The 25,832-nt window shown below is 31.5% G+C and overlaps 1 protein-coding gene across 4 annotated transcripts in view; it reads right to left on the bottom strand.

Moving 5' to 3' along the window:
- retn (retained) overlaps positions 1–25,832 on the bottom strand; it is a 108,117-nt gene that overhangs the window by 79,056 nt on the left and 3,229 nt on the right. The window contains exon 2 of one of the 4 annotated variants that reach the window (XM_090111065.1): positions 8,866–8,894. The exons of the other annotated variants lie outside the window; for them this stretch is intronic. The gene's annotated coding sequence lies outside the window, so the exon portion shown is untranslated. The remainder of the gene's footprint in view (positions 1–8,865; positions 8,895–25,832) is intronic. 4 annotated transcript variants of the gene reach the window in all.

The following is a 25,832-nucleotide window of genomic DNA, read 5'->3' as shown; positions in this document are numbered from 1 at the left end:
AATTTTAAAATATACCTACTCGTTCGCAGAACGCTACAAGCTTCCTGTCTTAGTCAAAAAAAATATAAAGTAAGTTAGTACACAACCAACCAAATATATCAAAACGTTCCATTTACAATCGAATACTCGAATAACAGAAAATCGATTTACGAATGATTAATCTACAGTTATTAATCAAGGACCCACATCTTGAATTGAGCCCAATGTCACATATCACGAATCGTACATCATTAATTTAATACGAATATTTATTTCGATGATGGATATCGATTTATAAATGACGAATATGAATACATCACTCTTGTAACGTATTTTTAGTTGGTACATGACAAAATGATTTAAAATATCGTCTGATGCTTATGTCAATGTACAAAATGTTATACATATATCTATTTATTTCTTCTAAAGATAGAGAGAGATTAAGAAGATTCGTTTTCTACTAAGATACGTTCTCTTATAAAATCTTCTTTTATCACAGTCGCATTATATACATATAGCATTATATAATACATATAGCATTATTTCTTAATTGTCCTGTAAAACAAATCGATATTCGAAGAAATTCGATTCAATAGGTCAAAGTTTGTTTATGACATCCTGGTACATAGTTAAACAAAAAAGGGTCTCTTATTTTTCCATCAAATTTCGAAAAAGTCGGTCATCAGAGTAAACAGCACAAAAATCAATAAACCCTTCTCGATATCGTTCAAATAAGTCGTGTCGATTTAAATAAAACAAATCAACAAAAACCTGTTTAAAATAGTCGAGAATCCTTCCTAATCGATCGACTACGATCTGTCAACTGGCATTGTATTTTAATAATATATAGGTTTATTCACCACAAGGCATGTTTTGAATAAATCAAATTAATTCGATCGTCAATCTGAATAATCTTGAATTCGTTATTAAGATTTATGATTTGATAACAATGTTGACTTTTGACATCGCTATGTACAAGAATTTCCAATGAGCTAATAATATATATACAAGAACGTAGACATTGTTAAATGTTTACATGTATAAAATAATATTATTGATTCAGTAAGTGACAAAAATAATACCAAAATTATTAACTCTCACACCTCTAGCTCTGATAAAAAATCAGAACCCCGCGGTGCAGATCCTTCCTATTTACAAACAATAACAATATGACTGTAAACACTTCATTTATTCTTTTTAATTTTTTACTTGTTCCCAGGATTATTAACCTATTCATAAATTTTTCTTCCGCACGTACGCATACGCCTTTAATTATGAAACAAAACCTTATTATGTATATGTCTCAATACCGTCAGATATTTTTAATTAATTATTATTGACATTGGTAAGTTTTTACGTTATCGAAGTATGAAACTAAATGCCAAGTATGATATTAAAGAATTACTCATCCAAATCAGATAATACGAACATACATTGAGACATTCGTAATTAATGATTAATTTCAAATGTTATGACATGAAAGTAAGATCGTGGCTTAAAAATACCATACTCGGATGCCAGGAATAATTGATAAATCAATGCAGTGCTCCACAACAGAGACACTAAATCAAAAAACGGCGGCCATCACAACATTTGACGTATAGACTACGCTCGATTACACTCTTTTCGTTAGATGGCGCGATAGTCACCTGTCAAACAGCTGTCATTAGCTTACAAATGGCGCCCAGTTTTATTAATTATTTCAACGGAGTCGAATCGTGATACTATTCATAGAAATGAAGGCAATACTGTGAACGTCCTAAGCTATGTAATGGTTAAATACTGATGCAAATAAGGTTATTGAAACTTTCCAATTGTCGTAGGTCAGTTTCCAGTCGATTCACAGATGAGTTACCGTTACATATAAATCCTTAGAAACTTAACAGATGATAAAATACAGACATTACAGCCTAAAATGTTAATTGCATAACCAGTTTTATTATTATTATCGTTTCATGGAACAATTGTTCACCCACGCATCGTCTGGCACGGTTTCGGTCGCAATTTCATCTTATTTACATACGCATAAACATACCGCTTCTACCCTTAATTGAAATCAAATTACTTGTGTTTATACAACAACCAGACTTAACACTTTCGTTACCCCTCAAAGTGTCTGTTATGTTAAAATACAACCCTTTTTGTGTTCACGTGAATGTCAATCTTATTTTCTGACAGCTAAAGTTTAGATTGGAGGGGGTTATTTTGAAGGAATAAGCTGTTCTATCTATGGGAAGGCTTTGAATAGACCACACACGGTCGTCCGTCAACATGGACTCGTAAAACAACACAATAACACTTAGTATACTTTACAGGTAAACTGGTAGCTTTTGATGACCTTCCGTAATTTGATAAGGTGTAATCTATTTTTACTATAGCACCTCGATGGTTCCGAATAATTTGATCACTGTGCATGGGCAAATTTCAATAAAAATAAAAAGGTGAGCTTGTATATAGGAAATAATACAACTGAACAAAATTAAAATCTAAAGTGAAAACAGAGAATTAATCAAAGAAAAAAACAAAGGAATGTCAAAAACCTGATTCGTTAACATTTGTCAAGAAATGCTAATCACGGAGTACTTACATGCGGAATGAGTAAAATGTTTATTTTATTATCAATAATTAATGATTTAAATCAGGTAGCCGCTGAGATGATGTAGAGATCTGTGTCAACAGCATCAGCAAACACACTTGTGGAAATATTACCTTACCGTAATTAAGGTCGATTCTAAATGACTTGATTGATCACTGGAATCTATTATTGAATGTATTTATGGTCGAGAATATTAAATTCTGGCGCTTAAATGATTATTAAAAAAGCAAAATTCGATACTTAAATATATTCTCAAAATATGAATAAACAAGATTATTAATCCACCAAGAAAATTAATCGCAAATCTTACTACATAAAACATGATATAGCTTTCAGGAAATATGCTTTAAACAATAACACGTACCCAAATTGTGTGGTAATTTGGACAAAAGAAAATAAGAGCAACACATAGGTATTATGTATTTTTTAGTTAAAATTTAAGTCTGATAAAAATGAAAACCTATTCGTTCGCTATACCAACATAATATTTAATATATTACATCTAAATTTAGAGAAATAACAAATCCAATATTAATAATTCCAACTCCACTCCGATCTTGACCCAATATGCGCAAGTTTTCCAACATATTTGTATAAACCGAACCTTCAGCAGTCTCGCTAATAGCTAGTCCACACTGTTATATTTATTTTTATTCCCCAAATACTATAATTGTGTAAAAAATCCATCGGAATCCACTGCAGCGTTACTAAACAAACTTCTTTGTGGTTTAGGCCAGTTCAACAAAAAATATTTACATTTTAAATCAACTAAAATCTGGTACGCAGCGAATGGTTCTGATGTTTTTGTACATATTTCATTTTATTAAATTTGTTCATTCAACACTTTCAGACGCTTACGTAATTACTATTTATATGACTGAAGTCAAATTTTAGTAAAAACCAGCTACGAGGAGCGTTAAGGGGGAGGAAACTATTAGGTATTGTGCTATATTATCCATACTAATATTATAAATGCGAAAGTAACTTTGTCTGTCTGTCTGTTACTCAATCACGCCTAAACTACTGAACCAATTTGCATGAAATTTGGTATGGAGATATTTTGATACCCGAGAAAGGACATAGGATAGGTTTTATCCCGGAAATCCTACGGGAACGGGTTTTTCTCTGAAAACGCGGGCGAAGCCGCGGGCGGAAAGCTAGTATGGAATAAAACGTCTTTGTCGTAGTTAATTAATTATCAATATCTGATCAATGTCAGGAAATTTACAGATTTTCCTCAACATTAATAACCCATTTTTCTATTGTTTTTAAAACTGGTACGCGATTGATTCTTTCAAAATATCTTATAGAAATAGTTGCAGTTATTGAGAAAAGGTGTTAAACATAAAATGTATTGCAACTGCAGCACAATATATGAATATTAATAAAATATAAAATGTATGAAGTTAGCGACAGCAGTTCTGCGGACAGGAAGGGGCGTGGTGCATACACATTAACGCTTCGAGGAAACTTTTCTGTAGCTGTAAATGTGTTTTAAATCATGCTTGATTTCTTTCTGCATTATCAAATTATTATAAGAAATTATATGAGTTAAAGTACCTATTGTTCAATTCCAAGTAGTTGGGCAGCGCTGAAGTACCAACGTAATTTTAAGTTTAAACTTGTAAGAAATGTAATTCATAATTGTATAATATGGTGTAGTGATCAGAAATACGTACCTACATGAAATGTATTAGCATTATATAAACAATCATTTTATGTTTAAATGTATTGTTTACCAACAGAAGAATAGCCAGAAAATCAAACAGCATTTGTTTTAATTTCTTGATTTAATACTGCTCAGTTAACCATGTTGTCCAATGTCTAGTCGATTCAAGGACAATCAGTGTGGTCCAGACCACACATAGTTGGGCCAATTAAGTGGGCACAGACAACACAGCATCCGAGTGGTGTGAAGTGAGCAAACAGCGTAACGCGGGAGCCACCGTGACACTGTATCATAAGTATCTAGTATATTGTGGGCTATGAGGATGTTAGGCTATGTTCACAATAAGCGTATTAAAAGGTATATATTCATACGGAATCAGCGTAGAACCTGCAAAGGTACGTACATAAAATTATCGTATCAATGTCCTCTTGTTTGTATACATATTATACATAATATCATTGATCAATGTATGTAAATTTTGAAACGACTATTTGTAGATGAATAGACCGCATTGAGAGATCTCTCTAGAGAACAAAATAGTGTAACTGCAAGTTTTTTTATGGGAAACACTTTTGTCTTTTAATATGATCTCTGCTACAAAAAACATTCAGAAGCAAAATATATTCTGACACTAAATTATATTCCAAAGTAACAAGATCATTTACCTAATTACCTATTACTAACGCAAATTTTTGAAAACTATTGGACATGAAAAAAAAATAACGCTCCGCTTTCGCGTCGCTATTGACCGTACGTTGTTCTCATCAAATCACGTGATTCTAATACAATATTTAGAGAGGATTGTTTTGATTATTATTCATGTTAGTCATAATTATTTTATTTTTAATAAAAACGTCTATACACTTATTATAGGTTAATAACTAATAAGTATCTGATGGAATTCTAAGCATGACTCGGAGTTTACTTTATTTCATTATCGACATGTTAATAGACAAGTAAAAAATCCATGTATTTATTTATACTCATAAAATCGTTTATATGTTATGACAATAATTAACTAGGTAGTTAGATATTTTCCACATTTGATGTCAATCAAAATTGCATACCTACTTATGTATAATTAAAACAATATTCACATTAAATTTATAATATGTAAAATACTTCTCTTTATTCGAGTTTTGCAGTCTTCAGTGCTTCAGAAACTTTACAATTAAATCTATAAAACATAAGGTGTATTGGGGTAATTCCGGGGTAATTCCGGCCACGGGGTAAATACGTATAAGTTCAATTAATAAGTATCTAGTGATAGATATGTATGCTAATAATATCAAACCTATATATCTTCATGCCCTTACTTCACGATACTTACGATAAAGCGATGCTCTGAAGTGGTATTCACAATCTTCCGAAATTACCCCTCATTCGAAATTCCCCCAATGCACTATACCTATATTTGGCATTTACTTGCCATATTAAAAAAAAAAACTAAAGTTATGTAAATATAACTAAAATGAATATTTCGTCATAAATTTCGTCGGTACCATAGAGTTATTAACAAACAGAGGAGGTCGGGATCCCGAGGGTTCGGGACCACCGATGTCACATTGACGCGTACTGAAACTGACAGTCATTCTTGTTGTTTTCCACTGACATAGCTTTGCTATACGAAAATATCGTCCTTTTTATAAGGATTATACCTATTGGTCATAAATAAAGTATGAAATCTTTTTTTCAAAATATTTTGTATAACATTACCTACATAACATTTCGGTTTTACATGCTTACTTAAAAAATGTGGTGCAAAACAAAGATAAGCCTTAGGGTAATTTACCAACTACTGATAACTGAAACTAAAAAATGAACTGAAGACAAAAAACCGTAACGTATACTTTATGATTGTTCAATCAAACTGAAATATATTTCACAAACAAACATATTATAAGTACATACTGATGTGAGTACCGTTAGATACTATTTAGATAAAAGACGCTAAACTATATTATATGTATTCATTTACTTAGTTTTCATTATTGGGTTTCCAAATATAGGAATGTTCAATGACTAGGTAGTCGTAAAAACAGTTTTTTATAGTTTTCCTTCACTTTTGTTATACAAAAATAGTAAAACTATAAAAAATGTTAAACGCAACATCGCTGACTGTGAACAACAAGCCTAAAAATTTGAATAATATAGCTTCTGACTTAATCAATGTGTATGAACTTGGTATGAACACAATGGGATATGAAAAAATGTACAGATTGATACTTTTTCTTTTTTTTTTTCATGGCGATAACCTCTCATTAATAAATATGAGCCTCAAAAATAAAACCCCGAGAATGAACTTTCTAACATCATACATCAAAAAATCTGTCCAATATTGTGCCAATACCTAATTAACAACAATGCAATACAGTTTCAGTCTAATTAAGTTTTCAAGAGTTGAAGTTCAACAACAATAAACAGCTACACAAACAGACAAAACCAGCATTTACACTTTCCGATCACGTAAAGACTCATGGCGGCAATTAGCATCGCCGATAAAGGCCCCCACTCAACATGCATGATATATTAAAATCACGTCTTCAGAACAATTAACCGAGGCATCAAATAAAAACTCTTTTGTCACATATAACCTACCTATTAGTCACATGATTAAGCGTATTTGTGTGCGTTCTAAGAAATCTCCGCGTTGAATAATAAAACGGATCGGTTTTCAGCGGACCAATCGCAACGCCCCGCGCAAACCAACAAAATGGCGGTTATTATAATTACGACAACAATTTACGATTCAAAACATTGTTAACGTGTCACCTTCAAGTATCATTTATATAACTTCATATTTTAATAGCAAAACATAATTATGGAGCTAATTTAACTTGAGTTATAAAAGTTACAAACAAATAACGTTTTTCTGTTTACAAAGAGATTTAGAATGACTATTCAAATCAGACTTAATTATCATCTTTGAACGACAATTTAACTAACTACATTTAGTTTTAATATATTATCGTAAACTGATAATGATCATACATATTATAAAATCAATCAAAATAAAGATTTTTGTAATACTTACACTATTTAGGTATGTATTAAGGATACGTTATACTAACATTAGCCAACAAAAAGTCGGACGAACCACATCTAACAAGCGGCGATTGAGAAACCGAATTTGAATAACAATCAATAAATTAATGTACAGCCATAATTTATTCACGAGCAGAAGCCTGTGACACCGCGTCGCTACGAGCGCGGAATCTAAATTAAATTTTATAAGAGACCTTTTCAACGCTCCATTATGTACAGAAATGTAAGTTTTCTTAACGTATCATCATTATCGGTCACCACAATGCGGGTTTGAATAGTCGTTAAGTCGACTAATCTCTGTACACGTAAAAACTAACGTCGCCGAATGAGTTTCTCGTGTTGGAATAATTAGTGTGCAATTGAAAGCGTGCTTTATTTCTCGAGGCTGGACAAAACGGACACGGTTGGGCAACGGTACGACACTTTCACGAGTACAATTGATAATTACAAAGGATCGCCGATCCCGAAACGTCTCGTTTGCATATGAAATGGCGATTATTGACGTATCTTTGAGTATTGAACTGTATGGTTTCATGTTTAATCTGTGTTTGTAGATATTCTGTTCTTTTGAATTTGAATTTCGAATTCGTACGCGATATCGTAGAACAAATTAGAATAATTGTTTGAAAGCATTACAATGACATTGCAGGTTTAGTTTAGTTGACTTTAGTTTTAATACTGCAATGCAGAGTAAACATACACTTTCGAATTATTTCTTGGGGCCATAGATATTAAATTGAGAGGGCATTAGTCATAATTTGTTCTTACACGCCTGTAGCGTTAAGTTCCTGTCAGTAGTTTGCAGAATATTTTGTACTTAGCTACCAGAAATCGCCTCTCAGTTTGTGTTTTAAATTACGTTTTGTACAGTTTGGAACTACATACTTGTAAATACGATTTAAAAGCCATACAATGAATAGAATTTGTTTAATATCTAAAAAAAGTAAGATAATTATAAAAACGGCTCGTTAATGCCCGTAATCACATTTCGCCAAACGCGTTACGACACATATGTCGCATCCCTTCGCTGTTCTAAATTTAAATATTTAGGCGGGAGCTTGCCACGCTCCCTGTCGCGATAGAATCGAAAATAATTTATGGATCTTTGTTACTGTCCCCAAAGAAATGGAATCGACGAATATAGCACTTTTAGTGACTTTTATCTGCGTCATGATTTGACACGACTATGGTGGGTTCGAAATTTGAATTGGTTGTTGATTTTAAATTTCGAACGTTTTGAATTTTACCACAAGAAATAAATTGGCGTTAATAAATATAAATTTAAAATTATAATTAAAGAACTAAAATAACAAAGGTATCTTTAACAATTTTACCAATTTAACTTTTACTTTTATGTGATAATTTTTTTAACGATAAAATATAAATGATATGTATGTACAACTGTATAGTACAACAATGGTAGGTACAACTTATTTTAATCTAATCAAAAAACTATGCTCCACAATTGATTAATGAAATGTAAACATTTTGAAAGAAGTGACAAAGTACTTGTAAGACTCAAAGCTTTTTAATCATATTAATAAGAGCTTTAATAATAATAAAATAAATGTATTACCTGTTTTTACAATAGGTACTTCAAACAATCTGCTTATTACATGCACAAAAAGAAAACATCGGTTAGCATCACATACAGGGGTGCACAAAATTAAATATAGATACCTACACTATATATATTTTCGTCAGATTAAAATTAGAAACTGCTAAAATTAATACACCATTCATTAAAATATCGCATTTCGTCATGTAAATCACTATACTAACGACAGCTGCTGTATGAAATAAATAATTGCTTTGAAGTTTAAACGTTATGCTTTAAATTAAATAAAAATAAAATTAAAACCTACTACTGCTAAAACTTGCATTAAAATGTCGTTAAATCTTTATACGTATTTATCAATTAAACAATCATACATACAAGTTGATATTAATACAAAAATATTTGGAAGAAGATTAAATTATTGGCTAACTTATTTTTGAAATACCTAGCAGACAAAAAAACAACTAGTTCTAAGTATCAATCAATAATGTGGGTAAGCCAAATTCTACTATTATTTACACCATAACTTCAACGAATGGAATTTATTTCCACAAAACTAGTTATAGAGTAAACGATTTCCTTTAAAAAGCTAATGATAAATGCACTCGTACAAAATCAAGCATCAGTCAATTTGCATGTTCTCACGAACGCCTACGGCTAATTCCTTGCAAATTAATATTTTTATCGTCCAACTTCAATTCTCATTAATTTGAGTAACTAACCTTTATTTTAATATTTTAAGATTAATTTTATATAATAAAAAGAGAGAGGTCTTTTAATTTTGTTTCGTTTCTTGTAAAAGGTTTCAGCCTGTAGCTTCAACAGCGGATTTGTAAAAGACTACTACTACTCCACCAATTTTCGGACTCAATACTAATTTTAGTAAAATAAAATCAACCTTTTTCTACATGTTTCGTCTCTTTACCTTCTATATAATAATAGCATCACATTCCAAACATCGTAACAAGAATAATTGATAAGTACAATCCACCATTACAGTCTGATTGCGGCAATCACTTCAATGGCGAAAAGCATCCAGCGTCAATCACGCCAGCGTGCGATATAATACGATTTCTCACGCTGATCGAGATGCTAACACGCTATCTGCGAGCGGAACAGTGGAGCTCTTTATGTTATTTATTTACATGTTTTTTTTTAAATAAATGTTTATTTCTTCCCTGATAACATATCAATATTTTATTATGTAGAGGGAACTTTATGATTCAGTTAATCCGTAACGCTGTATATTGTTCAATGTTCATATTGTGATACTGTGAGCGATACAAATTAATCTGCAATGAAAGTAAACATGTAAAAGACCAATCTATAATCAAATCATAATAATAATTATGTTGAATTAAATACTGACTAAGTATAGATAAAATGTAATAAATTAATTATAGAAGCAGCTCCATGCCATTCTTTGTTCCTATGGAATCGCTACTGTTTAATTTAGGATGATTTGATCGAATTACGATAATTATTAATATTTCTGAACTGACAACGGTAGAACAGGTAACAAGCGGTCCTAATAAAAAGTTAATGCCGTTTAGTAACACCAATATTATAATAATAGAGTTTATAAATTATGAGAAAACTTCGAATGGTTCGAGGTTTTTTATCATTGATGAAGATTTTCATAGGTATTATGTAAATGTTTAGGCTTATTTAGGTAAATTATCCGAAAAGAGTAAAATTATTATACAAAATTTAAGATCTAGTAATGACCAAGAACGACATCAAGACTTGTACGCTGTTGAAAAACTTACTTCATACTATTAATTATTAATTAATTAAACTGTCTTGGTATCAAGACTATCAAGATTCATACCTCACACTATACTCTATAAAATTTCATAAGAATCGTTTACTCATTTCGTTCACGGATCGTATCATACGAATTAACGGTTGATAAATGCATATATTTTCTGGGACCTGCGGCTGCATAATTAGAGGATAGGCAGGTCGCACGATAACTAGTCTTAATACTAATAATAACAAGTATCACCATCTTAGCCGGTGACGGGAAAGTAGGCAATTAGAATCCGCTTATTCTGATCACGATATGCAGAACTCAGGAAATTGATATGTTATTTTTTGCGTACACTTCCATGAAACAATCAGCGGCAATTATTGAGTATATAGGCTCCTTTAAACATTATGTAGCTTTCCTTGTGTGTAATGAAAAGTAATTCCAAGTTAATAATGACAGATGATTCAAAAATACTACCTATACTAATCCACAACGCGCTGGTAACAAGATTAAAAAAAAATCAAAAGTCGTGAGTAGTCAAGAATCTTGATCGTTGATCTACAGGTATACCTACTCAACCCTAAATATACAATTAAATTTCCATTCTACAAATAGTTTTAACAAAGACATCAAAGGAATGATTTCATTAATCATTCGTTCTTTTTAACAAACATGGCGCCACATCACTAACGCCGCTCAACACTATTCAAACCAGTGAATATCTTTTATAATGCTTTTAATTTATAATTGTGATTCATGCTTCGGTGACTATCTGCTCTGTTGTGACATTATTAATAATAATGAAAGACTACAATTAATCTTCTTCACAATAAATTAATTAATGAATACGATACATACAAATATATTTAAAAAAACATCAATCATAATGTACCATTGAATTATACACCTACTATGAAAATTGTATTTTATTATTTATTTTAAATATAAAAAATACAAATTTAAATACCACATTGTTAATAACAATAAAAGACTAAAATTAATCTTCTTCACAATAAATTAATTAATGAATACGATACATACAAATATATTTAAAAAAACATCAATCATAATGTACCATTGAATTATACACCTACTACGAAAATTGTATTTTATTATTTATTTTAAATATAAAAAATACAAATTTAAATACCTATTTATGTGCAAGTAATAAAAACTATCTGTTACAAATTAAACAATTATTGAAAATTAACTTTCTTGAACACGTGACTATTAAAATATCATTTATGATTGAGTTTTTGGAAGGAAGTAACGGTAAACAAGCAATAAGCGTTGTCAAACAAAGGATCCGCTACCTACCACTAACTGTAGTGTAAATGAACCTTCAAGATACTTAGTACCTTTATTTATAAAAACAATATGATTTCTCAATACTCACAAATAAAATTTTGTATATGAAAATTCAAGTTACTTGATACCTACCAATTACGAATCATAAAGTTCACATTTATTAGTTTCAAACAATATATTGATTTTCTTAACCAATGTTTAAATAAGCAAACATCCGTTGACATTAACGTCAATAAGAATTTACCTGCTAACACGACGAAGTACACAATATTATTACAAAGATCAAGACGTTTTATTTATCCTACATCCTACGGTTTAACCGATTTCCGAGAAATAAGGAACGTCACTCGTATTTGTTGTAGATATTCCATCAAAAATTAAATTGGGTAATACCTCTTACAAATTACACAAAAACCTTAAAGTAATTTGTACAATATTTGAACAAAAATATATCTTATTTATTTATGATATGTAGCTAAAAATTGGTGAATTTGTTTATATATGAAACAAACCAACGACTGAATGATTGAACGATTGAACGAATGGCAATCATCCTTTTGTACGACATGAAACATCGCAATACCCAGAAAATAGCGCTAAGTCTCATCAAGAACACAGTACATCTTTAATTCAGCTGCCTTGGAAAAATACACCTGTCCTGACAGACAGTTCCATTTTTATTTCCTCAAGCGTTTTACTGCTCCCCAAACGACCACCCTTGCTTGAACCCTGAGAGCTCTCCATTCTTCCCTAATCTACCTTATTTTATTACATACATGAGGGGTAGGGTAGGTCGAGCTAAACTGGACGTGCGTTTTACTGGTAGTAAATAATTAAGAGGTTAATTTGATGTGTTGTCTGTTTATGTGGTAGCTAGATTAAAGTACGGTATGTAATCTTTGGTTGAGCCGTTTTGGTAAACATACAGATGGAATTAAGCAAATAATACTTACTTGAATGTGTCTAAGCGACGCAACGAAGTCGAATAAATAGATTTATACGAAAATTAAAAAAATATTTATTAAAGCATAGATATATAACATCTATATATATCACGTCCAATAATAGGTAATCACTATCACTACATAGTATAAAACAAAGTCGCTTTCCCTGTCCCTATGTCCCTATATCCCTATGTCCCTAGTTAAGCAAGAAATAATAACGATAAAAAATAAGCCCTATAATAAATCGATGGAGCTATCAGATATCAATACTAGTGCTTTGGATTGAGTTACCGACGTCTCAAGGCGGGAAACCTTACAAGTGCAATAATTGCCATATCAAAAATTAAAAAAGAAACAGATTTATTAATATATTTATAAATAATGATACAGTTTATTATAAAACTGGGGTAAATCGAGGTAGTTATGTATATTATTATAGATCGATTTAATTGAGATAATTGAATAAATGAAGAAAAAAATTGAAAATAATTCAAATCAAATGAAAAATACACTTGGACATGTCTTACATTTCGAAAATATCTTTTAGTTTATTTATAGTAGTGCAATTAGCTTTTAAATACTAACACAGATAAAATAAAATGTGTCAAAATATTTAATATTTTGTACCTACCTCGATCCGATTTGTAATCAAAGCTCGCATAGAAGCCAAGTCTTACCAAGTGCAGTGTATTGGGTATCAAATTGCTTTAAATCAATAACTTATCGTGTCACGTCTACTTAATATTCCTAGGCGTTTACTTGAACAATCGATAAATTCGAAATGTTTGCTTCACTGATTCCAATTACTTACTTTTTTTATGAAACAAGTTGATAGGCAAAGACAAATAAATAGAAATGAAACTAGTAAAGAGCTTTGATTTAATATTTTGATAAGCATTTGCAAACTTTTTGTTCTATACTTTTCATTTTATGGTGAACAAAAGATCTCTTCCTCCATGTTTTGTTTAAATCATCATCTAATTATAATTTACCTACATAATTCTTCATTCTTTCATTCGTATTTGTATTTCTTAAAACCAATTTGGTTCAAATTTGCGTCACAGATAAGTAACAACATCTAGTATCACATTATACACCGATCAAACGTGAGGCACCAAATGTCAAATTCCAAATATTCCTTGCCAAATTCCACATAAAACCAAAAACACAGACGTTAGTACCACAAAGAGAGCATTAAGCGCTTAGTGCGATGGGCGTGGTCGGATGATTGATACACTTGAGCTTAGTCACGATGTGCATAATTATAAATTGCACTCGCTTTCCATCATTCAAAAATATGTCAGTAAAAGCTAGGTGAGGGTAACCTATAATGTTAATATGATTAAACTGTGAAAATAATAATATAAAATAATAAAATGGTCTTTATTTGTTTCTCACAACATTAGAAAGGTTACAAAAACTTATTAATACTACACAATGTACAGTAGAAGATAACGTTGTGAGAAACTGGTGCCTGAAATAGACTACATAGAAGTCTGAGGTACAGGTCACCAGCCCCTCTCGCGGATATCATACGAGAATACACAAGTTTACGTACCTACAAAATGCATAAAGTTTTACAAATTTTATAAGAAGACAACTTTACCTTAAAAACACTAATACAAAAAAAGTAAAGAGAAAATATATATATATATATATATATATATATATATATATATGTATATATATATTTAATTTTAATCCTACCAAATCTAAAAGGTATGAATGTGAGTGTGTTAGTGCTAGTATGCTAGTGTGTGTGAGCGCATGTGTGTGTGTGTGTGTAAGTAAGTGTGTGCGCAAGTGTATGTGTTTGTGTGATTAATCGAATGTGTAGGTGTGATTATATGTTTATATCAGTTTACATAAAGCGTTATTAATTTGCAGTAGAAAGATAAGCCCACAGCAATTTTAAATGAGTTGTTTAAGAAGGTCTTCGGTTTGTTGGTAATCCAGTGATTTTAAAAAAGTAGAAACTGTCTTTTTGCAGTTGTAATTGTTCAAGGGATAAATGTTTAATTTCTTATTTATTTTATTATAAAGAAAGGGTCCCAAAAAGCAAAAGAAATGATGTGAATGAGTTGATGAATAGGTGGCAGATGAACAAATTGTGTTATTACGGCGCTTATTTTTGAGTAAAGTGGGGTCAAATACCAGCTTTGAATGTTGCTTCATAATGGTGTGAAGTATGAATGTTTGTCTGACCGAAAGCACACCCCACATTCTATAGAGCTCTAACGTGGGGTAACGATATGGAAGTCCAGCACTCACTTTAAGGATAGCACGTTGAGCTCTTTCAACTTCAATAAGGTGTGACTTTGCACAACCGCCCCAAGATGTAACACAATAATCTATCAGTGAATTACAAAGTGCAAAATATACTATTTTTATCACCTCTCTGTCAGCAACATGTGTAAGACTTTTGAAAACATAAATCAATTTTCGCAGTCTGGAGACTAGAGTGTCTACATGGGGTTTAAAAGATAAAAGTTGGTCGATAGTGGTACCGAGGTATTTTATAGTTTCAGTCCTCTCTAGTACAGGACAGTTACAGTTCACGTGATTTGGGGGACAAGTATGAGCTGAGATGACGAGTGTAGGAGGTGGTAGTAGATTGACCTTATGAGCGAAGACCATATATTTAGTTTTGGAAATGTTTAGCGTTAGGATATTTTGGCGTAGCCAATGCCCGACCTTATTAAATCCATCCTGAGCATATTTAAACACATTGTCCCAAGTGTCACCAACAAAAAATAGCGCGGTATCGTCGGCAAATGATACGATCTTCCCATTAAAAAGAGGTAGGTTACACAAATCATTTATGTACGCCAAGAAAAGGGTGGGGCCGATGACACTGCCCTGAGGAACGCCATAATTTACAGACAATTCCCCACTAACCACGTCATGATTGAGCTTCACGCGTTGTCGTCTATCAGATAGGTAGTCAGTCAATAGTTTTAGGGAGTTATCTCTTATACCCAATCGTTCCAATTTATACAACAAGTGAGAGATAGAGACCGTGTCAAATGCTTTAGCTAGATCTAGGAATACTGTTAAACATTTCTTTTTAGAGTCTAAATTTGTGATAATTGAGTCAACTAATTCATGCACAGCATCGCCAGTAGCTTTGCAGCGCCTGAAACCGAACTGGTTGGATGATAGTAGGTGGTTTACTTCTAGAAAATTAATTAGTCTTTTATTGATTAGTCGCTCTAAAATTTTGGAAAGAGTTGGCAAAATGGATATAGGTCGGTAGTTGCTGACACAGTCTCTATCGCCTCCTTTGTGAATGGGAGTAATAAGGGCTGATTTAAATGCTCTCGGAAATGTGCCCGAATCCATGGCAAGATTACAGATATGTAGGATAGGTTGTGTCAAAAGTTTACTGTACTTCTTTAAAATTCTTCCTGAAATTAGGTCACTACCAGCTACAGAGTCGCTCTTTAAACCATTTATAACATGAGAGATTTCGTCATTGTCTGTAGGAAGTAAAACGAAGGAATTTACAGGTGGGGACAAAACAGGAAGGTGGTTAGGTGGCTGCTGTGGAAACGCATTATGATTTAAGTCGATAATTTGTTTTGCTAAGTTTTCGCCTACGCGAGAAAAGTATTGGTTAACGTCGTTGGCGCTTTTTTGGGGATCACATGAATTTAAAAGAGCAGAATTATGATTACCAGATTTATCACAGTTACTTATTTCCTTGATAGTTGTCCATAATTTTTTAGTATTACCCTTAGTTTTTTGTATAGCTTGCTTATCATAGTTGCGCTTTGCTTTTTTTAATGAAGAGTTACAGAAATTCCTGTAACGTTTGTAAATGAGTTTTAAAGTTTCATTAGTCGGATGTTTTTTTGATTTAATGTATAGATTGTCCCGATTTCTCATAATACGCAAAAGCCCTTTTGTGATCCATGGCTTAAAGATCCGTTGCCTTGATGGGATTTTGACTATACGCGTGTTATTTTTTATATGTTGGTATAAAAGCGATACAAATTTATCTGTAGCTAGATTAACGTCGGAGAAGGTAGAAATTTGTTGAAAATTAGTAGTTAATAAGTCATTTTCAAGCCCATCAAAATCAATTGAATGACATACATGAGTAGATTTATAGTTAGATATGTTGAAATTTAGACTTATAACAACGCATTCGTGGTCTGTAATAGATGACTCAATTATTAGGCATGTTACATTTAAGCTAGAGCGTATCATGGCATGGTCTAGGCATGTTCGTCCGTGAGTGGGAACACTATGGCCTGGCAGAATTCGATGGCTAGCTAGGATGTTAAGATATTCAAATGAACGTTTATCGCTTGTGTTCGGTGTGATATCAATGTTGATATCACCGCATATGATTATATTTTTGAAAGAGTTAAGTCTGGTTAGAAGTGATTCTAGTGAATTGACAAAGTTTGAAGTATTGGTTTGGCCTGGAGGGCGGTAAATAGCAATTATACAAGTTTCAGAGTTGACAGATAACATTAAACAATTAGCATCGCATATATAAGGTTCTTCGTGAGTTATGGGAAGGTTTTTATTAAAGTATATAACGACTCCTTCATTTTGAGTTTTATGAGAAGTAGATGATGCATGGCTGTAGTTGTTAAGGTTTGGAATGTGTCGCGCAGAAGGGAGCCAACATTCAGTTAGTACTATAACGTCCCAGGTTATTTCGGTTCTATGTATAAGCGTCAGTAGATTAGAAAAATTACAATTAATACTGCGGATATTTTGTGATAGTATATTAAGGTTAAATTTATTTGTGCCAATATGATTTTTAATATTCTCAACATTGCAGGTAATAACATTAGCCACTCGGATGCTGTCTAGATCGGAATTAAGTTTCTCAATAGCGGTCATTATAATTTAAATGAACATTAGGTGTCAGCGGCATAGGCCGCTACACATATATAGAAAAAATAAAATAAAATAATCCGATCAGACATACTAGCAGCGGCTATTACAATAGTGTTAGTAATAATTATTATATGGCAATGTTTGAGTTTTATTAACTGAGATTGTAATGATGTAAATGTAAACGTTGTATATAGGATAGTATGAGTGTTGTGTGTATAATATTGTGTATGTGTAAGGAGTGGTGTAATTGATTTTAAGTGATTTGGTAGGTAAAAATTGTATAATATAAAAACTAAAACAGTACAATATTCCAAGTAGATAATATATCCTTGAATAGATATTTTAAGAATCTTATACAGATGAAATAAAACTAAAAGAAAATATTTATAACTAATGTGTAAGAAGACTAGTCATGCAAGTATTGACAATAAATCCGCCTCTTCGTTTATACGGACTGGGGTCGAATTCTGATTCTTCTTGATGTAAATCTTTCCGTGCGCTGTCCAAGTGCTAAAAATCTTATTGTTTTTAACATTTTGCCGAGCCATGTAAAAAACCTTTCGTGATTTAGAGGATAGATATTCCGTGATAAATATATTACGAGGCGCGCCCGATAGGTTAATATGTTCTGTATTTAACTGTTTATCTTTAGTAAGGCGTTTCGATTTATTGAATTTAGAATAACTAGATAAAAGTTTCTCCTTATGATGCGTTGTTGTAAAGTCCACTATTACGGCGTTAGACTTTGTGCGGAATATCTCCCGAATGTCCGTTGGTTTAATAGTTGAATCAGTACATAATATTGAACTCAAACCGGTCACAATATTGAAGAGAGATTCTTTGTTTTCATTTGTTTGTATAGGCAAATTCCTTATTTCAATTGTGCTGGAATGGGCTGATTTTTCGAGTTGATCTAATTTAAATTCCAAGTAGGCTATTTTCTTTTTGTGTTCCCTATTTTCATTCTCTAATTCATATACTCTTGATAACAATTCTTCATGTTGGCTTGTAATGCATTCAACCGATTTTTGTATGTCTTGGTTTTGGGTGATAATCGTAGTGAGAGCTTTAGTTAAAGATTCGAACTTGCGATCCTGTTGTTCTTTTAAATCAGTAAACATATTTTTTATGTCCAAAATCGACGAAGGGGACGGCATAGGACATTCAGCAAGACTTCGTTTTTGGCGTTTGGTGATATTGAAGTAATTGTCATCTGCATCCCGACTGCATGGACGGTTTAGGGCCGAATCTGAATTATATTGCGTTATGACGTTCGGTGTATTAAGTTGAGTACAAGAAACTGGCGGAGAACGCTGGATAGACATCGTAAACAATAATAGAATACGGTTAAGTAAGTGGACTGTGGAACGTATGAGCTATGTCTCCCGCGTAAGGTAGTAATTAGCGTAGCTACTGAAAGCAGCGATAGCTGTGTAGATTACTCACGCGAGTTTTTGTCTTCGTCGCACAGATGAATATCCTGCTCATTAATGCAGATCACTTTTGTCCATATAATTCACGTGGTACTCGAACGATGTAATATTGTGATTGTGTCGAGCGTAATTTGTAGTTATCGCAGTCTTTCACAGTGGTTGATGATTGTGTTACGATGGGCGTTCTTATAACTCTTCAAAACTGTGCGATCCTCAAGGTTATGAGCGCCTAATATTGTAAGTATAAATAATTCACTTTATAAGAATAAGCTACACACGTCTGTACCGCACGGAGACCGCGAGGGAAGGGGAATGTTTGATGGTTCTGCGCAAAAACTCTTTGACGGTTTAATTTGCCTTTGCAATTAAGCAGATCGCAAAAAGACTGAAAATGTTCTGTATAGAATACCATAGAGGCATAGAGTTTAGACATTTAAACTGGACATTGGCAAATTCTCACTGCTGATCGGCTATTAACAAAGAGAAGGAGAATACCTACCATAAACATTTTATACCATAGATATTTCTTTCTCTGTCACCTTGCTTAACCTTGCTTAACAATTGCATCTCATCAATCAGTCGTATACACACATAATACTGGTAAGTTAGTAGTGTCTTTGGTAGAAGGTATATTGCAATTAGTAAAAACGCAATTTAACTAAGTAGGTAAATACCCACTGCCTATAACACTGGGTTAAAAGCTTTAACCTTGACCCGTAGAACAATCACAACAATCTTAAGATATGTCTTTCTTAAATTTTCCTGTTCGATGATCTCTAAAATAAACATCTCAGTTTCAATATTGACTCAAGGACAATTTGCTTAATTGGCGCCTCGATTACATTTCTATATTCCGAAGCACATAGTTCAATAATGGAATTAATATTGATTTAAGTTATATCTTGTTCGATTGGCGCCAATAAATTGGATTGAGCTTGGTTTGATGACTAAGAAAGGATTGACATGACAATTGCTGCATCTGTATGAAAGATTTTCAAGTAATCAGTTCGTTTTTCCAACAAAACGAGCAATGTACACTTAAAACAAGGAACATTTCCATGAGTGTATCTACTTAAATGACAATTCCTAATGAATATATAGCAATAGCAAGTTTAAAAAACATTTAATTGAAATGTATCGAACGAATGAACACAGTATAAACATAGTTATGTTTATGTATGAAGATTAAATTCCTTAAATGTGCGGGCGGAAGGCGATAACATTAGAAATAATGATAAAACATTAACGACTTCAATCATTGAAATCTAATGTATAAAATATTCCAACGTTTCTTTTTTGTTATTTTCCTAATGAATATTTTTGCACTAAACGGATAATAATATTTAAAAACAAATTAAAACATTTATAATAATCATATCATTGTAATAACATTAATTTACGCTTTTATAGATTGTATGTACTTACAGGTTAAAAGTTTTAAGACTTTTAAACATATTATCGTCTGAATAATTTAGAAAAAATAATTATACGAATTTATTATTCCAAATGATTAATAGGCAGAAATAAATTCTAAACGTTTTAATAAGAAAAAATATAATAATGTTGAAGGAAAACCGACACTGTAAGTCGATCTGTCTGCGTCACACAAATCAGTGTAAGGAAGGGCTGCTTAACCTTATCATGAGTTATTTTTAAATTATTATATTTTTAACTTATAATTAATATTCTGATGTTGAAAGGTACCAAATTGCTTGAGATTTCAATTTGATAAATAACTGCAAGTCATTATTATTGAGGAGAGGTGGGTAATTTAGTGATGTTTTGACAAAGCGACTGAATATAAAAATAAATGATTGTTACTTATTTTAAATATCGAAATTAGAATCCTATTTAATTTCTAACTATTTTCCCCCCTCTTTATACATTTTATACCTGACAATACATCTTTGACACCTTTCATTTGACAAAATCAAATATTATAGAAAATCCTTACCAATACAACGTGATCCGGACCTTCATATATGTTTACACTTGTGCACAAACTCTGCACCACACTGAACAAAACGAACACCAGACATAATCAAAATTTCCTTAAAATAAATACGCAGATTCCTTACCAATCTATTATAACTTCAAATTTCAGATACGATTCACACTATAAATATCACACTACATAACACTCAAGTATTACCATAGTACAAGCCAACAGTTGACCACCCCTGATCCAAGACAGTCGCAGTGAGCCTTTTAATTAAGGTAAGACGTGCAACGATTCCAATATCGGAACGCGATTATAATGTTCATATGTCTTCGCGAAGTCCCACATATGCTGCCTGATACTGCTATTGGTTTACATAACTGTTGTGTATGCTTATTGATATTATATACATTTATAATCAATGACACAGATACTAATATTATAAATACTAATATTATAAAGCTGAAGAATTTGTTTGTTTGAACGCGCTAATCTCAGCAACTACGGGTCCGATTTAAAAAATTATTTCGGTGTTAGATAGCCCATTTATCGAGGAAGGCTATAGGTATATCATCACGCTAAGACCAACAGGAGCAGAGCCACGCGGGTGAAACTGCGAAGCGCAGCTGTTTATTTAATAAAATGAACTTTGAATTAAATCCTATCATGCACTAAATATTATTCCAATGCTAAATGTATTGTATTTTGTCGATGGTTTAACGCAATACTTTTAAAAAGAAAACTTTTAATTCTAGTTTTGCACATATTCAGAACAATCTGAAGTCATGGTATTTAGTTCTTATATGAATATGTTTCTTAAGCTGTTGCGATTGACGTTTTGTATAGGTATGTATGGTAATAAGATTATAGAAATCCAAAACAATAATTTATCATAAGCTAGCTTAACAAAAATATCCACTTGTTGTGTGGATGATCCTAATTAAATATTCCTAAAGTTATGATATTAGTCACCTATAGGTATTAAATATTAATACAGAAAAATTTATAGGAACTTATTAATGGTGTTGAACAGAGATGTTCCTTATTTCAGTTAATAATATTAGCATTGATCGTAACCAACAATGAATAATACTTTTTCCTTTTTATTCGAAGGTTTCAGTCCCAAATCCCAATGCAATAAATGTAGGTAGGTACATATTGTAAGGTATTATTAGATGTCTAGTTTGTAGATATTCTGCCTCTTATTACTTATAAATTAAAAGTTAAAACCAATCAATGTAACAAATAAATATTGTTTATCTTATTATAAAATATGAATAAACTTATCAATTAAAACCAATCAATGTACCAAAAAAAAATGAGTTTGAGACGATTAGGTAATCAATTTTTTTTACAAATAGGTAGTGTTGTAGCGATGTCCTCTCTAGTACGTAGTATACCTATCTCAATGATATTGTGTTGATATTTTATTCAAACCTTTTGTTCGCGTTAATTTCCTTGAGAATATGAAATTATGAATCATCTTTGTCTATTACAGTTTTCATATGTAGTCATCGATTATCGGAATCAAGATATAAAATGTTTTATTAATTAACACCTGTGTAATGAAATGACGAATATTTAGATTTATCATAAGTACAACATTATTATTTATTGCAAACTATAACTGTACTCTGTAGGTAGTAGGTACCTACCTATTAGGGCCGATTTTTCAATGCTTGGATAAAACTTATCTGTCCAATAAAGTATTACACGATAATATTAAAAAATACGGGCAATTAGAATACGTTTTTAAAATGGTAGTTTTATACATTACTAGCGGTCCGCCCCGGCTTCGCCCGTGGTACATGTTTACGTTTTCTCTACATAAGAACCATCCTCGTACTTCAAGGAATATAATAAAAAAAGAATTATCGAAATCGGTTCAGCCGTTCTCGAGTTATGCGCTTACCAACACATTTTGCGATTCATTTTTATATATAAGACTAGCGGTCCGCCCCGGCTTCGCCCGTGGTACATATTTACGTTTTCTCTACATAAGAACCATCCTCGTATTTCAAGGAATATAATAAAAAAAGAATTATCGAAATCGGTTCAGCCGTTATCGAATTATGCGCTTACCAACACATTTTGCAATTCATTTTTATATATAAGATAAGATTCGACGAATAAGTTTTATCCAAGCATTGAAAAATCGGCCCTTAGTGTATTGATGATCTTCATTGCACAATGATTTATTTTATTTCAATTATTCCATTTCATTTTATTTTGAAAACATTTATAGTTTTTAAGTTATACCTGGATGATTATTTTCAGTAGGTATTAAAAATATTTGATATAACCAAATTACAACAAGCTATGCAATAAAGAGTAAGTAGAATATTTCAACGTCTATTTTTTACACAACGTTTATCATATTATAAGGTAGCGGGTAGCATTTAGTAGTAGAAGTTGGCAACCCTGTCATTAAACTACACAGAGAAAAAAAGTTACGTTCGATGACGTCATACCACCCAAGAACCACCAATACACTTTTGCACCGACTAACACTGAAACTATGACACAATAATAACCGATACGAATACCGCCCTATCATTTATACAAATGCGATTATAAACATGCAGATTGACTGTTGCCGGTGAGGTAATGACAAGAGGGATGCGAGATACCATAGACTACAGAGTGCAATAGTTTGATGCCTAGGCATAAGCACAACATACCAACATTAGGTTGTTTTTAATAAATCTGGTCTAAATTCTTTTATTTTCAATTCGCAATAGTAATACGATATGACGCAATTCCACAATTTCTTAAAAACCTAAACTGAAACCCGTAGCAATTATTTCCAAGCAAAAATAACGTTCGATTAACAATATTTTTATATCAGCAATTAAATACGTTGATTGTTTAAAACGAACTCTAACTGTAATGTATTTAGATCGATTTTTCATTGGAAATTTAATTGAAATAGATGTTTTTATATTAATACGTAGTTTTGCGAGCGGGTACCCGCATGACGTAGGTAATTTATTCTGTACCTTCCCTATTGGCTAATATAACATTCCTATTAATAATGTTGATTAAAATTGCTACTTATGTCGGTTAACGGTTTTATTGTTAACGTATAAATTCATTACGAAATGTTGTATTAATTTAATAGCAATATTGTGTAGTAACTTAGCTAAATCAATAAAATTTTACATTTCAATGTGGGTATCAAATTATTGCGTTTCATTATTGTTAAGTCACAGTTACCTACTGTTATCGTTAATTAGATTAGGACTTAGATTAGTTTTTAGTTTATTACTACAAAATTTAACTTGATTAATACTCTAAATCATAATTCATTATCTAATATCTTTAAAATCTTACATTTTAGTCCTCCATCAAAGATCAAATACTAACATATCCTCAACTAGATAATAAGATAGAAATATCAGCAATCTCTTCTTTATAATGATTAATGAACTTAAACAACTACGAATCCAATGTTTATAAGCAATAGATATAAATAATAAATAATAAAGACTTCACATAAGCTTCACATACAGCGACTTATTTCTTACAACTTATGATACAACCTATAATTTCCTGCTTGAAATTGACCCAATGTGAAACAATTACTATCAAAACCTCTAATTCCTTAGTCTAATTCGTTAGTAAATTACCGAATTACGCAGCAAAAAACATAAAAAATATCATACAATAACCTCCTTTTGCAAAGTCGGTTTAAAATACTTTTATAAATATTGTGTGAAATAACAAACGTACATTATTACAAATCGGAGCAATGAAACCTTATCGTTAGAATCCAATAAATAATAATCTACTGCAGAAGACGGAAATTATTGGATTAAAACGTATGGTTATGATGTAATTTAATATTATAATGTTTTTATATGAAAACGTTAGGTTATTACTTATATTTCTTTTTATATTTTAAGTCAGAGAAAATTGTTAATACATACTTATTTTTTATAGAATAAAAATATGTTCTAGTAATTGTAACTTATTGGAAAATATATAGGGATTTATAAAATGGTTTAGAAGAATTCTTTATACTTAATGTTAAATAATATCTACACAAAAAACTTAAAAGTTATAAACACAGAAGTATTTATTTCAAACATCAGATAAATTCCTGGTAGATTCTCGCAAAAATTGATAAATAGTAAATATTAAATTACTTTTAATTAAATGCAATCAAAACAAAACCTTCGTTGCTTTAAAAAAACTGACTGAGGATAATCATTAAAACAATCTTGTCATTATTGACAAACAATAAGTTCTTAAAGGTCGTCAGCCTATCACACCGCATCATTATTTCATTAAATAATTTGAATAAATGATATCAACACTATTCCTTCAAACATAAAACGTTATTTAGGTACGTTATTCTGTGATATATTAACACCGGTGTTAATTGGTAACACTAACGCCTTTTGTAAATGGTGAGAAAACAAATTTAATTACATTTTGTTTCACGCTCTGAAGTATTGAAGTATTTACGTTACGGTGTGATATACGTCCAAGTCGAACCCACACCTTCCTTTATAAATATAGGATTATTTACGACAGAAATATTGAATATAAATGAGAGATAAAGGATCGTATTCCGATTCCTGTGTAAAGGTGAAGGAGGTTATATCTGACGAGTCAGCCGTTTTATTTGTATGCAAATACATACAAAATGACAAAGGCAATCTTGAATGAGGAACACTTTCAATAGATATCAAATTGTAGATGGCATATGGCCGTATTACCTTTTTTTAGCTCAGTACAATTTTATT

This window comes from Colias eurytheme, chromosome 16, assembly GCF_061535395.1.
Source record: "Colias eurytheme isolate Ceu_HAF_F1 chromosome 16, ilColEury1 Martin Lab GWU primary, whole genome shotgun sequence".
NCBI classification, from domain to species: domain Eukaryota; kingdom Metazoa; phylum Arthropoda; class Insecta; order Lepidoptera; family Pieridae; genus Colias; species Colias eurytheme.
This window is presented reverse-complemented; position numbering and strand designations above follow the sequence as displayed.